Source organism: Argopecten irradians, chromosome 15 (genome assembly GCF_041381155.1).
Source record: "Argopecten irradians isolate NY chromosome 15, Ai_NY, whole genome shotgun sequence".
NCBI lineage: Eukaryota > Metazoa > Mollusca > Bivalvia > Pectinida > Pectinidae > Argopecten > Argopecten irradians.
In genome coordinates, this window is record NC_091148.1 from 5452429 (window position 1) to 5466161 (window position 13733).

The 13733-nt window shown below is 37.4% G+C and overlaps 1 long non-coding RNA gene and 1 pseudogene across 1 annotated transcript in view; one reads left to right on the forward strand and one right to left on the reverse strand.

The window, feature by feature from the left end:
- LOC138309090 (uncharacterized) overlaps positions 1-13733 on the reverse strand; it is a 30605-nt gene that overhangs the window by 2450 nt on the left and 14422 nt on the right. The gene's annotated exons all lie outside the window — the stretch shown is intronic.
- Positions 2988-8379, forward strand: LOC138309553 (uncharacterized; annotated as a pseudogene).

Below are 13733 nucleotides of genomic sequence, written 5' to 3' on the forward strand. Positions count from 1 at the left end.
AGAAGAAAATAGCCATGCAAATATGACCATGTGGAAGGTAAATGAATGCATGTTATGATCACGTCAGTGGGTAACTGATTCACAAGATGTGGGTAACTGAAATGCCATGGAATAATAAACTGTCTTTTAAATACACACAATCCTTAACTGGCATAAATATTTAAGTGCAGACGGACACACCTTTTCACGCGTTGATTTTATAATAAGATTATGTCAAATATGAATGAAACTATTGTGAAGAAATTCAAAACACAGAATAATCCACATTCTTTGCTCTAACAAAATAAGTTTATATAGATTATTCAGTGAATAAGTCTAAATACGTCCATATTCCTTCCAAAAGGCCTTACATATCAAAACGATAATCAAGTTCTGTTTACGTTTTCCAGGGTTGACTATTAAAAATATGTAAAAGCCAGGTGTTATTTAGTACAGTTCTTAATATAAATACGCCTAACTGTTTGAAAGCAAGGTTACGTATCAACACGGACATAGCCAGCCGGGAGGACGTTTTAGGATTCCTCGTTTAAAGTTAATTTTTTTTTCATAATAGTATACATTTTTCCTAGAGCCATAGTCACGAATCAGTCCTCCAATAATCCATAATCACACACATACCACGCAAAAGCATATAAACGATGTATACATAGTCGAATGCAATATTTTAATCCAAAATTACCGGCGTTTTCTGACTTGTGACATCGAAAGCAACGTCCTAGTTGAGAGCGATTAGAGTGACTTCCACTGCAGTGTAATTTAGTCGGTTTACTCAGAGCTATTCCGATACATTGTAATATTCGAATTTTCGCGAAAACAAACGTATCGGGATATCTCAGACTAAACCGATAAAAGTTTTTCTTGTTTTTTATTGCTCGGCGATGTTTCCAAGAGTGACAATGTAATCATTTACAGTATAAAGAGTTATGTGTAACAGAACATCACTTAGTGTGTTATGAATGATTAATAAGGGAGATAACTTTCCCCGAATTGTCGACAATATGCCCATTAGTAATTCTTCAAATCTTGTCAAAATTCGTAAAGTTAACCGTGTTCGTTTTGTCATCGCAGCAGGTAATTTCGCTTGTGCAACCTGACTAGATACCAAAGAGGTGTTAAAATCTTGACGTAACTTTTCGATAGCGTTGTGATTTTCAGTAATACCTTGAAACCCATTAGTTATTCTTAAATCAAAATTTCTAATTGCAGCCGTAAATGTATCAATTTGGTGTGAGGTTGCCTCTATCATTTGTTGTTGTTTATTCGAACCAAATAGGGTTTTAGCAATTGATCCAATAAATGGTAACAAGAGGCCCAAGAGGCCTTGACGGTCACCTGAGTGCTGCATTGCAAAGTTGGTTCAAATCTATAAAAATTATTTACGAATGAAAATAAACTTTAAGTTGAACTTTCGTATTATAATTTTCATGTTTTGTTTTTTATTTTGATAGTTAGTGTATTATGTTACCAAACCTTATGCTTAAAATTCCAATTTGCTTTGCTAACGTTTAACAACAAAACAAAACTAGAAGTCAGTCAGTGTCAGTGATTCTATAATTTCACTTTTTAATCAATGGAGATTATTTGGTTCCATCAAACCTGTGAATTCAGAAGAAGATTTTCGAAATTTTAGCCATTGTGACCCATTTTGGCCCCGCCTCTCTGGTCCCTGGGGGCCAGCCAGGACCAATATAGATATGGTGTTAAACTGCTATTTCAGGCTAATAATTCTAACCCAGCGTGACTCATTTCCTATTAAAACTAAGCAAACAATGTTCATAAATGTGTTTTTCCAATATAGACTATAGTAAATTTGACCCCCTACCCAGGGGAAAATCTGAGATCCCAGGGAGATGAAATTCACAATTTTTGTAAAGGGTTTTAAGACCTTCCAATCTATGAAGAGTATTTGGTTCCATCAAATCTGTGAATACAGAAGATTTTTGAAGTTTTATCCTATTTGACCCTTTTTGGCCCCGCCCCTAAGGCCCCTGGGGGTCGGCCATGACCAATATGGATATGACGATAAAATACTATCTCAGGCTAATATTTCTAACCCAGTTTGACTAATTTCCTATGAAAAAGCAGATAACATTCATACATGTGTTTTTCCTATATAAACTATAGTAAACTTAACCCCCTCCCCAAGGGGACACATGAGACCCCAGGGTCATATAATTCACAATTTTTGTAAAGGAACTCAAGACCTTTCCATCTATGAAGAGTATTTGATTATACCAGTTCCAGAATTTCAGAAGAAGATTTTTGAAGTTTTAGCTTATTTGACCCCTTTTGGCCCCACCCCTAAGGCCCCTGAGAGTCAGTCATGGAAAAGTTATTAATAGGATTCAATGGCCATTTCATTTTACAAATGACCAAATAATGCTCAAAAATGTGTTTTCCCTATATAAACTATAGTAAACTTAACCCCCTCCCCAAGGGGAAACCTGAGACCCCAGGGTCATATCATTCACAGTTTTGTAAAGGACCTTTAGACCTTTCTATTTGTGAAGAGTATTTGATTCCATCACATATGTGAGTAGAGAAGATGATTTTTGAAATTATAGTCAATTTTACCCCTTTCAGTCCCCAGGGGGGCTTGGACCGTATAATTCACAATTTTGATTGGCCTTATGCCTCAGAAGGTTTGTGCAAAATTTCATTGAATTTGTTTACGGACATACGACGCACGACGCACGACGCACAACGACGGACAAAAGGCGATTAGAATAGGTTACTTGAGACTTCGTCTCAGGTGACCTAAAAATGAACGACGTTTCCTGAGGGACTAGAGATTGGTATCTAGCAGAAGAATGATGTGGAAGCAAGTTCTTAATTTTACCAATAATTGCCCCTGTATCCACAGCTGTCGGTCTATTTAATTCTACAGGGTTTTTTCGCAAGATCATCGTACCAAGGACATTTTATGCACGGTGTCTCTCTGACACATTTGGAATAGATTCTAACTGTAATTCGAAGAAATGTTCCCAATGGTTTGCCGATGGATAGACAGTGCCTTTTACCTTGAAAATGACACCATAATTGAAACGTTTGGAGCATACAAACAGATTTACCGTCTTGACTCGAGACTAAGGATTTCCCACCAACTAACTTATGAGACTCATATAGGTTTGGATCTGGCTCAAGTAATGCTACCGAGCCATCTGGGATTCTGGATAACTTTACAGGGATCAAGACCTGCTGCTGTGGTTGGACAGTAACACTAGTACATACCCTAGCTACTCCTATACTAAACATCGAATGGGTCTTACATTCGGACCCTACAAATGTCGACATTTTATTGTCCCCCACATTAACAGTACCCTTATATTTCCCTAAAAAGTCCATCCATATAATTTCTGTTGTACCTCCTTCCCACCTAGAGAAAACGATAAAGTAACACACCCTTCTACCTTATGCTTATTATTTCTATATCTGAGGATTCACATACTCCCTTAGGGTCTATTCTATGAAATAGGGATTTTGCTTTACATGTTACAGACGCCCCTGTATCGACTAAGGTATAAGCAAGAACTTTAGATTTATCTCTTAGCTCTGTTGAAAATCAAGGACTTAATGTTCTGGCACGGGCAAGGAAATCCTATTAACCTTACTCGACGAAAAATCCTATTGGGGAAATTTATTCTTCTGCCTACACATTTTGACATGATGTCCTATCCGATCACATGACCTAGTTTGGCTTTCTTGACAAAAGCTGGGCATTCATTTGCCTTTGAGTGATTAGTTGAACCACATCTACTGCAAACATGTGACTGTGTAATGGTTGGTTGACTTTTATTTGTATGTGGCCTATGTCTAGTGTGCTGTTGCGAGTGATTTTGTCTATGTGTCTGCCATGTGTTGTGAATGACTGTGTGTGTGTTTGACCATTTGATTTAATCACATTTACCTCCGTCCGCATCGACTTCACATCCGAGGCCAAGGACTCGATTTTGTCTAGCACTAATAACAAACTACTTGGACTAGCAGTACTATTCTGTACGGAAGTTTCCTGATTAAACTTTTCTACTAAGGCCACCTCCGCCAATTCAGCAACCTTGATTACATCACCTAAATTCTGTGTCTGTTTTTGAATCACAGAAGACCTGATTTCCTTCTTTAAACCACCTAGAATGATATCAAAAATAGATAGGTGGCTGTGGTGTTCCTCTAAACCAGTATCGTTGCTGTTGAAGTTCAGACATCTACATAGTCCGATATTATGATTTGGATCATATTTCATAGTGAAAAATACTATGTTATTTTGTTTTATTTTTAACTCTAATTGATTTCATTTGTCTAAATATTATTTTAATTTAAACTTGTTTTATTTCAATTTTGAAATTTCAATAATTGTAATAAGAACGTATATATGTATATACTAGTGTAAATTCATTACCTATAGCTTGCCTTAGGTAGAAACATAATAGAAACTTTCGGATTAATGTGTCAGAAAAATATGAACAAAGGACAAGTTTCAGAGCTGTTATATGAATTACTCAAAACCCTAATTTAAGAGCTTAAGTGTTGACAGCGCCGGATATTGTTACCTAACCAGATCTTTGTCGGTAAATCAGACACTGCTATAAGGTCTTTTTCAATGTTTACGCGAAGGTCATTAATTGCTTTTGCCGTAAGCGCATTATGAAACCACGTGGCTCTGACCACTCGAGTCCGCATGTTATGATCTAACGATCACTGCGCATGTGCACCTGTCGAGATGCTGATTTCGGTTAACTGGTCTAGTCACTCTTGACCAAGACCAATAAAGAGGAAACATCTAAAGAAACAGCTCTCTTTATTATATTTACAGGTAAGCACAGACTTTGATATTTTGTATCTTGTATAGTGTATAAATTGTATATGATAATTATGTTAAAGTCAATGTATGGAATTTTTATTTATTTAATTCCAAATCTAATGATTTTAATTTGAAAATCATTATGGTCTTGAATTAATTGTTTTTGATTAATTTGTATTATTTATTTTACTTGTATGTTATATTTGTAAAATTCTATACTGAAAGCATGTTGTTATAACCAGTTTAAATATTGCAAACTTGGCCACTTTGTAATTACTGGTGTGCAATTTAACTTATGCGAGTGATGAGAGTTACTCCCCTTTGTTGGTTAGCGCATTTCCTACAAATATGTAGTAACAGTTACCTCCCTTGTTATATTTAAAATCAATGTTTCTGATAGGATTCATGTTAAATGTTTATCATAATTACCAAAAGTTCTTTGTTTGAAATAGATGTATTATAATTGTATCATAATTGATCAATGGATATATAAGCAGAAATTAAGCTAAGTATATAAAATATCTAGAATTACTCATTTTGGAGAATTTATAGGTGCGAATGGATTATTCGCTTAATATTTTATTGTATTCTTGTTCGAAGAACTATTCTCTCATAGAATTACAAGATATTCTATATATTAAGCATAGTGTGTAACTATTCATTGGTTCATGATCAGTTTGATCATTTTCTCTTGTGTAAATTAAGTCTTCAGTTACCAAATTTAGATTTTTAACACATTGTTGTCTGCAGATCTTTTTTAGTTAGTTAATAGCCAGTTATTGTATAGTTTGGTTTTTCTAGTATTCAACAATAGCAATTTATGGAGTTAATTATATTAATATTCTCATTTGAGTTTGTAAATGATGAAATAATATACATTAAGCTACATAAATTGAAGATATATTTATAAATAGGAATTTTCCTTTATTAGTGTACTTAAAGCTGAATTCCAGTATAGATATATTTTATAACTTATCAATGTAGGTCAAAGTTTATAGATTACACTTTAAGATACTAAATTTCTTTATTATTCTGATTATCTTCATCATTATTGTCGTTTCTATTATCATTAATTACTCTCTCATTACCCCTCTCATTGTCAAGTGAGTTCTACCATTTAATTGATTATTTGCTAATTTTCCCCCAAATTATTTAACTAAATTATCAAGTGTTCAGTGTGTAGTAAACCTTTTATTGTAAACTGTACTGCCTGTTATTTCTTGGATGTGTTGTAAACTTATAAGTGTAACTTTAATCTTTCAATTTTATTGTATGTGCATTTGAATTGTCACACTCTTGACCAAGACCAATAAAGAGGAAACATCTAAAGAAACAGCTCTCTCTATTATATTTACAGAACGACAAAACCCGATGAAAACTTGGTGGAGTTTCCTCAAGATTCCTTATTCCTTAGAGAGTCCAGAAATAACAGGCCTCTTAATTACACAACACCAGTATCCCACTCATACAACACAAGGAACAACAGCAATATGTCGTTAACAACGTCGCCCTTCATCAGCATCGATACTACAGTACCGACAACATCAACCTCAACAACACAAAGTGGAGCCACAGCCACAACAGAAACCACATCCACTTATCTCAACAGTCCGAGAATGTCAACAATGTTTCAGTCAATCAATAGCCAGAGCAGCAGAGACCTACCGCCACCCCCACCTCCACCTACACAAACAGTCATACAGGCTACACAGCCTATTATCATGTCAGGTGTTGGTGTAACTCTACCAAAGTTTGACGGTACAGATCCAAAAATATGGTGGAGGACAATGCAGTCATGGAGACGATTCCTCAAAGTTAGTGAGGAGGATGCAATTGCAGCATTCGGATGCACTTTTCAAGGGTCAGCTCAGGTATGGTTCAACAGCCTGCTAGAAACAACAGTAAGCAACCTTGCTGACTTTTAAACAACATTTGATCAACGTTTTGATCACAAACAAATTAATATCAAATTCATGTCTCTGAAGCAGACACAAGATGAAAAAGTAAAAGATTACCTTGAGCGTGCAGAAAAACAGGCTTTAGGTCAGTGCATGCCTGAAGAGGCAAAAATAATGATTATAGTACAGGGACTACTACCATCACTTCGAAGGTGTGTGCTACCTAAAGAACCGAAGACATTTTGTGACCTTCGACATGCTATAGAGTTAGCAAACGCTGAACTTGAGTGTGACTCTCAAACTTCAACTGAAATGGTGCAGATGTTTTCAACACTGATGTCAAAGATTGAAAAGTTGGAAACAGTACAAGTAAATGCAGTCCAGAGCAACAGCCAAGCAGCAGAAACTGAACAGTCGTACCAACCATCACATCAACACCAGCCTCATCATCACCAACAACACAGACGACCTCAGCAGCAGCAGCATCAGCAGCACCATCAGCAGCACCATCAGCATCAGAATCGGGATCATCAGAGATACCAACACAAACATCATTCGAGGCAGAACAGACCTTGCGGTTGTGGTAAGTTCTGTTCCATTAGACAAGAATGTCCTGCATTTCATGTAATATGTAGCATTTGTAATGAATACAGCCACTATGCTAGGCAATGTCCTCTAAATAAAAGGGGTAGAGGCAACTTTAACAATAGGTGCTAGGGATACGCGCCTATCCCCAACAAGGATAGGCACCATAACTCAGCTAACAAACTAATCAAAGATACTAAACTGTCTCCAAAACCTCCTACTCAACCAGTTAAACCACTAACTCCTAGTGAATGTGTGTCATTGGTGACAGCGGTCGATAGGAATTCTGTAAGTGTTGAGGTCAATGGCTTTCCAGTGAAAGCACTGGTTGACACAGGTGCAACTATTTCTTGTGTAGCCTTGCCTATGTTAACGAAACTTTCTGTTGACATATCAAACTTACAAAAATCTGACCTTAGTGTTCGAGTAGCTGGCGGTGAAATTCATCGCAGTCTTGGTGTCCTATGTCTCTCTATATCTTTCGGTAATGTTGCAATTACTCAGAAATTTCATGTTTTTTAAGAATTTCACCAAGGAATGATATTAGGTATGGATTTTTTGGAGAACAATGGTGCTATTTTTGACACATCAGCAAAATTACTACACATAAAAGACAGCACAACAGAAACAACCTTTTCAATAGACGTAGACATAGCCCTAGCAAGAGCAAAATCATCAGTAGTAATTCCAGCAAATAGTGTTTATCAGTTACCTGTCAAAGTATCACATTTACCCTTAGGCTCTCTTGTGATCCTGGAACCTTCCCCATCTCTCCCTAAATTAAAATTAGCAGGAGCAAAAAGTATAGCTTACATCAAGAAAGGGAAGTTGTCTTGTATGCAAATTATGAACCCAACCAACAGGGATATAAAAATCAAAAAGAATCAAACTGTTGCATCAGTCTCTCTTTTTGAAGAAAATTCTATCATGTCGCTAGACACCCCGGTAGATACTTCCATTACTGAAGACAATGCAGTTCCAGAGAACGACCTATCTTTTGACCTTCAGACCTCCAATCTCTCTCAGCAACAACAAGATCATCTCTCTTCTTTTCTTCTTAAAATAGATCAGTTTTTGCCACTGACCTGTCAGAGTTAGGAAACACTCTTGAATCACCACATCGAATAGAGACATTTGATGAATCCCCTATTCGCCAACGATTCTATAGACAAAGCCCTGAAGTAAAAGCAGAAATGAACAGGCAAATTCAGGAGATGCTGGATAATGACATTATTCAGGAGTCAACTAGTCTATGGCAATCACCAGTAGTTATGGTCAAAAAGCGAAATGGTCAACTGCGCTTTGCAGTAGAGTATAGAAACCTCAATGCTGTTACTAAGCAAATCTCCTTTCCTCTTCCACGTCTTGATGATGTATTTGATTCAATAGGTGAATCGCATGCTCAATTCTTTTCTACTCTCGACTTAGCTTCTGGATTCTGGCAGATTCCCATGGACCCTGACACAGCTCATAAATCAGCTTTTGTCACTCCATCAGGCGTTTATCAATGGAAACGCATGCCATTTGGTTTAGTGAATGCCCCCGCTAGCTTTCAAGCCCTCATGACCAAAGTTCTTAGAGACTTGAATTTGAAAACATGTCTTGTCTATGTGGACGACATTCTTGTGTATTCACGCACATTTGACGACCACATCCGACACTTGCAGGAAGTGTTCGACAAACTAAAACTAGCTGGTCTTACACTCATGCCCAGTAAGTGCTCTTTTGCTCGTCCAGAGGTCCACTATCTTGGACACGTCATTTCTAAAGACGGTGTGAAAGTAGACACCTCAAAAACAGACGCTGTCCGTTCCTTTCCAACTCCTACTACTCAAAAGCAAGTGCGCTCTTTTCTTGGACTCTGTAACTATTACAGAAAGTTTGTCAAAGACCATAGCAAAATCACAGCTCCTCTGAACAAACTACTCAACAATAACGTAAAATTTGAGTGGACATCTAAATGTCAACAAGCGTTTGATACCCTAAAAGATGCCTTAACATCAACACCTGTCTTAGCTTATCCAGATCACACAAAAACTTTCATTCTTACCACAGATGCTTCCACTGAAGCTATAGGATATGTATTAGGTCAAATTGACGAACACAAAAGAGAACAAGTCATTGCATATGGAGGTAGATCGTTAAACCAGCACGAACGTAAGTATAGTGTCTCAGAACAAGAAGGACTAGCAATCGTTGAAGGTATTCGAGCTTATCATGTCTATCTCACAGGTAAGAAGTCTAAGATCTTCACAGATCATAGTGCTCTAGTTTGGCTAAAAACGATAAAACCAGAGTCAACAGGGAGACTCGCCAGATGGTCAGTATTATTACAAGGATACGATTATGAGATCATTTACAAAGCAGGACCAAAGAACGTAGTAGCTGATGCTCTTTCACGTCGTGAGTATGATAATAATACAGCCCCCGATGTAGAAGATGTATTACCAAGTGCTGAGGTAAGCAATACTCAACCGAAACAACACAAACCTCTACAAGTTAAATTTGTGTACAAAGGTTCACATGCTAGTGCTAAAATTAATGACACAGTCATGGAGGTGAGTGACCCTATTCCAGCAGATAATGTATCAAAACTTCAGTCAGAATGTGCTGATTTCAAAGGTATCTATTCATATCTAACAAAAGGAGATCTACCAGATGACAAGGCTTCTGCAAACAAAATTCTTTATCTTTCAAACCAGTATGTTGTTTTAGATGGCGTTCTATATCACATGTACCAAACCCGTGCTAAGCGAGCACAGAATTACTTCAAACAATTGGCAGTTCCCAGATGTCTACGGGAAGATGTGCTCTTGTCATATCATGATTGTCAAGCTGGTGGAGCACACCTTGGTCTTGATAGAACTTATCGAGCTATTCAGTTGAAATATTTCTGGCCAAAGATGTACCAGAATGTAGCAGACTACATCAGGTCATGTGACACTTGTCAACGAATCAAGAAGCCCATACATATTCGTCATGCCCCATTGACCCCAATGCCCGTTACTGATACCTTTCAAATGCTTCATATGGATATTCTAGGTCCAATAACTACATCAAAAGAAGGATACAAGTATATTCTACTTATTGTAGATTCATTTAGCAAATGGCCTGAAGCATTCCCATTAAAAACTCAGGAATCAAAGGAGATTGCAGATGTTCTCTTTAGAGAGATATTTAGCAGATATGGAGCACCCCAAGTTATTGTCAGTGATCGAGGTCAAAACTTTCTCAGTAAGTTAGTCACTGCAGTTTGCGAAATTTTCCAAGTCACTCGACACTTTACAAGCTCATACCACCCGCAAACCAATTCTACGTGCGAAAGAATGAATAGCACTCTAGCACAGTGTCTAAGAGCTTATGTTGACAAGAACCAGCAAAACTGGCCCAATTTTCTGCCTGGGATTCTCATGTCCTTTCGTATGAGCCCCTCTACGCAATCCTCAGACCTGTCTCCATATCATATGCTCTACGGTAAAGAGATGAACCTGCCCTTTGACACATCTCTCATTCCTAAAGATGGCTTAAACAAAGATGCTAAGACTCATGTCTTACAGTTACTGAATCATCTGAAGTATGTGAAGACTGTAGCTGAAAGGAATATAAAGCAAGCACAAGCTAAGCAAAAAGAGCATCATGACAAGAAAGCTTCTGTTCCCACGTTCAGAATGAATGACCTAGTAATGCTCCATACAACAAAAGTACCACAGGGTTTATCACCCAAACTCCACAATCCTCTTGATGGTCCATTTTATATTGTGGATATAGGACCAAATCACACGTACAAACTTCGCAGGTGCGATACACATAAAGAGTTGAAGTCTCTTATAAATGCAAACAGGCTGAAGCCATATACCAGCTCAAATCAGAAACCTAAGTTTGATACACCTAATGTACCAGTGGTGAATCAACCCATAGCACCACTTGTGGCTCCTAGAGTGCCACCCGCAGCACCAGTTGCACATAATGATGATACCCCTGACCTTGGGACACATATGACAAATAGTCAACATGACAAAAGTGCTGATGATGCAAGTCAGCCAGGAAATAATGATAGTCAAACCATGACTTATCCTGTTAAAAAGTTGCTGAAATGCAGAACAAGAAACGGTAAAAAGGAATATAAGGTAAAATGGATCGGATACAGAGATCGAACCTGGGAACCAGTTGAAAATATACCTGCAGAAATAGTGAGAATGTTCCATATAAAGCGTACGCAGTCAGGAAAAGCGAGAAAAAGAGGCAAACAGTCAAAATTGACTTGTTTCTCACAATGAATATGATCCTATATAGAGGATTATCCCTTAGACAACTATAGTGGTACCATCTTACTTTACTTTCTCTCTGTCTATCGAAAAATGTGTTAAGATCTTGGCAGATCTCTGTCAGTTTAGTGCTTAAGAGTAGTCGACGACTCTTTATCGGCATATTATACGATTAATCTTTATTTTCCCCTCTATGTCTTCTTTAGGTGTCTTTGGTCTTCCTCAAATGTGGAACGTGCATCATCCGTGCAAAGATTGAATTATGGCATTCTATTTGAGCCAGCGCAAAAGTTGCATCTTGGACAGGAATATTGGTCCCACACCTTTAAAATACCACTACCAACAAGCTTGTCACTACCAGGCATCGTCCCTTGCAAGAACAGAACATGTGATTCTGCTAACTCAGTGATTCAAACATTGAACAATCTTCGTACTCAATGTATGGCAAACGTTAACGAGACTGTGAGAGAATTGCATCGGTTAATTCCACATTCCTACCTTCCAAACAATTCACCATTCAGTTCAAGTCGAAACAAACGAGGTCTTTTTGATTTTATTGGAGAGATATCCAAGTCTCTTTTTGGTACAGCTACTTCAAGTGATGTTTCAAATCTCAAGCGTCATATGCAGATTTTGAATAGGAATAATGTTAAGCTAGCAAAAGCTATGGCAGACGAAGCACACCAACTTACATCCTTCATTTCTACGGTAAATGATCGATTTGACAATGTTATGAATGCAATCAAAACAAACCATGATCAAACAATAACTTTATCTAACCAATTTGCCAGATCTTTAGACGGAATAGAACACGAATTTGTACTTTTGGAAAAAATGATGTTAATGCAAATTAACGCTACAACAATTCTAGACAAACACCTGGAACATGCTAAATTACCCATTCATGACTTAGTGAAAGGAAAGTTATCTCCATTTCTTCTTGCACCTCATGTTATTGGTGACTCCCTGAAACAAATACAAAGTATCATAGATAGGAAGTTTCCCGGATTCAACATAATACATAGGAATCCATTGTATTATTACTCATTCGCACGTTTTCTTTTTGCTAGACACCACGGAAATTCGTACATTCTTTTGCAAATACCAATTTCTACCTTTGTTGAACCACTTTCTTTGTATAAAGTGTATTCTGTTCCTGTTCCACTTAACGCTACATCTACTCATGCTACACAGCTACTTGGCACTCCAGACTACTTCTTACATACACATGACAATCAGCACTTCTCAACTCTTTCACATGACCAGTTGAAGTCATGTTCAGGTGATAAAATATTGTATTGCAAGTTGCTTTGTCCTCAGTTGCCAAACCATCATGTTTATCATCTGTGTTCTACAATCACAATGATTCAGTGAAACAAAATTGTGATTTTAGATTTATCGCAAATGCTCTTTCGCCCAGTATTAAGGAACTGGCCCCCTCTACATTACTTTTGTATCATATCACTATGTTAGCTTTGGATTGTCCTTCAGGACAAAGAATCATTAAAGGATGTACTTTTTGTGTTATTCAAATACCATGTAGATGTTCCCTTACTTCAAACAATCTGTTTATGCCACCTCGGTTAGGATCATGTAGAAACGGAACTAGTGATATCTCAGTTGTCCATCCCATCAACTTGGCTCTATTACAAGAATTTTTTTCCACCATCTGAACATTCATCAATATTAGGTGATACGTCTTCTTCTGAGTTTGTTCACATTAAGCTTCCTTCATTCAAAATTTACAATCATTCTTTCTCCAAGTATCTTGCAAATGATAACCAGTATGATCTGAGCTTGAAGAAGATTGCCCAAAAAGCCCAAAAAGGTGAAACTGTCTTTTCCTCTTTAGCTGAATCAATGATAGAAGGTCAGATTCCTTGTGAGACAGTTAATTGGCCAGATACTAGTGGTATTATTGCTTTAATAGGAACAGTTACCTCTAGCATAGCAATTGTATTGGTTTTCTATCTGTATGCTAAAGTTAGAAAGCTTTCTACTGTAGTTCTTCTTGCTCAAAAGTCTTCTGCCTTCACTGTTCCACATGTAATTCCAAGTTTTCACTATCAAGCCTTACCTGACCCAACAACACCTACTCTCATGTCAGAACATGTATACAATTCACTGCTGACACCATGGCCATATGTCACTCTTTCCCTTCTAACAACTATCTTCATCCTTGCTGCT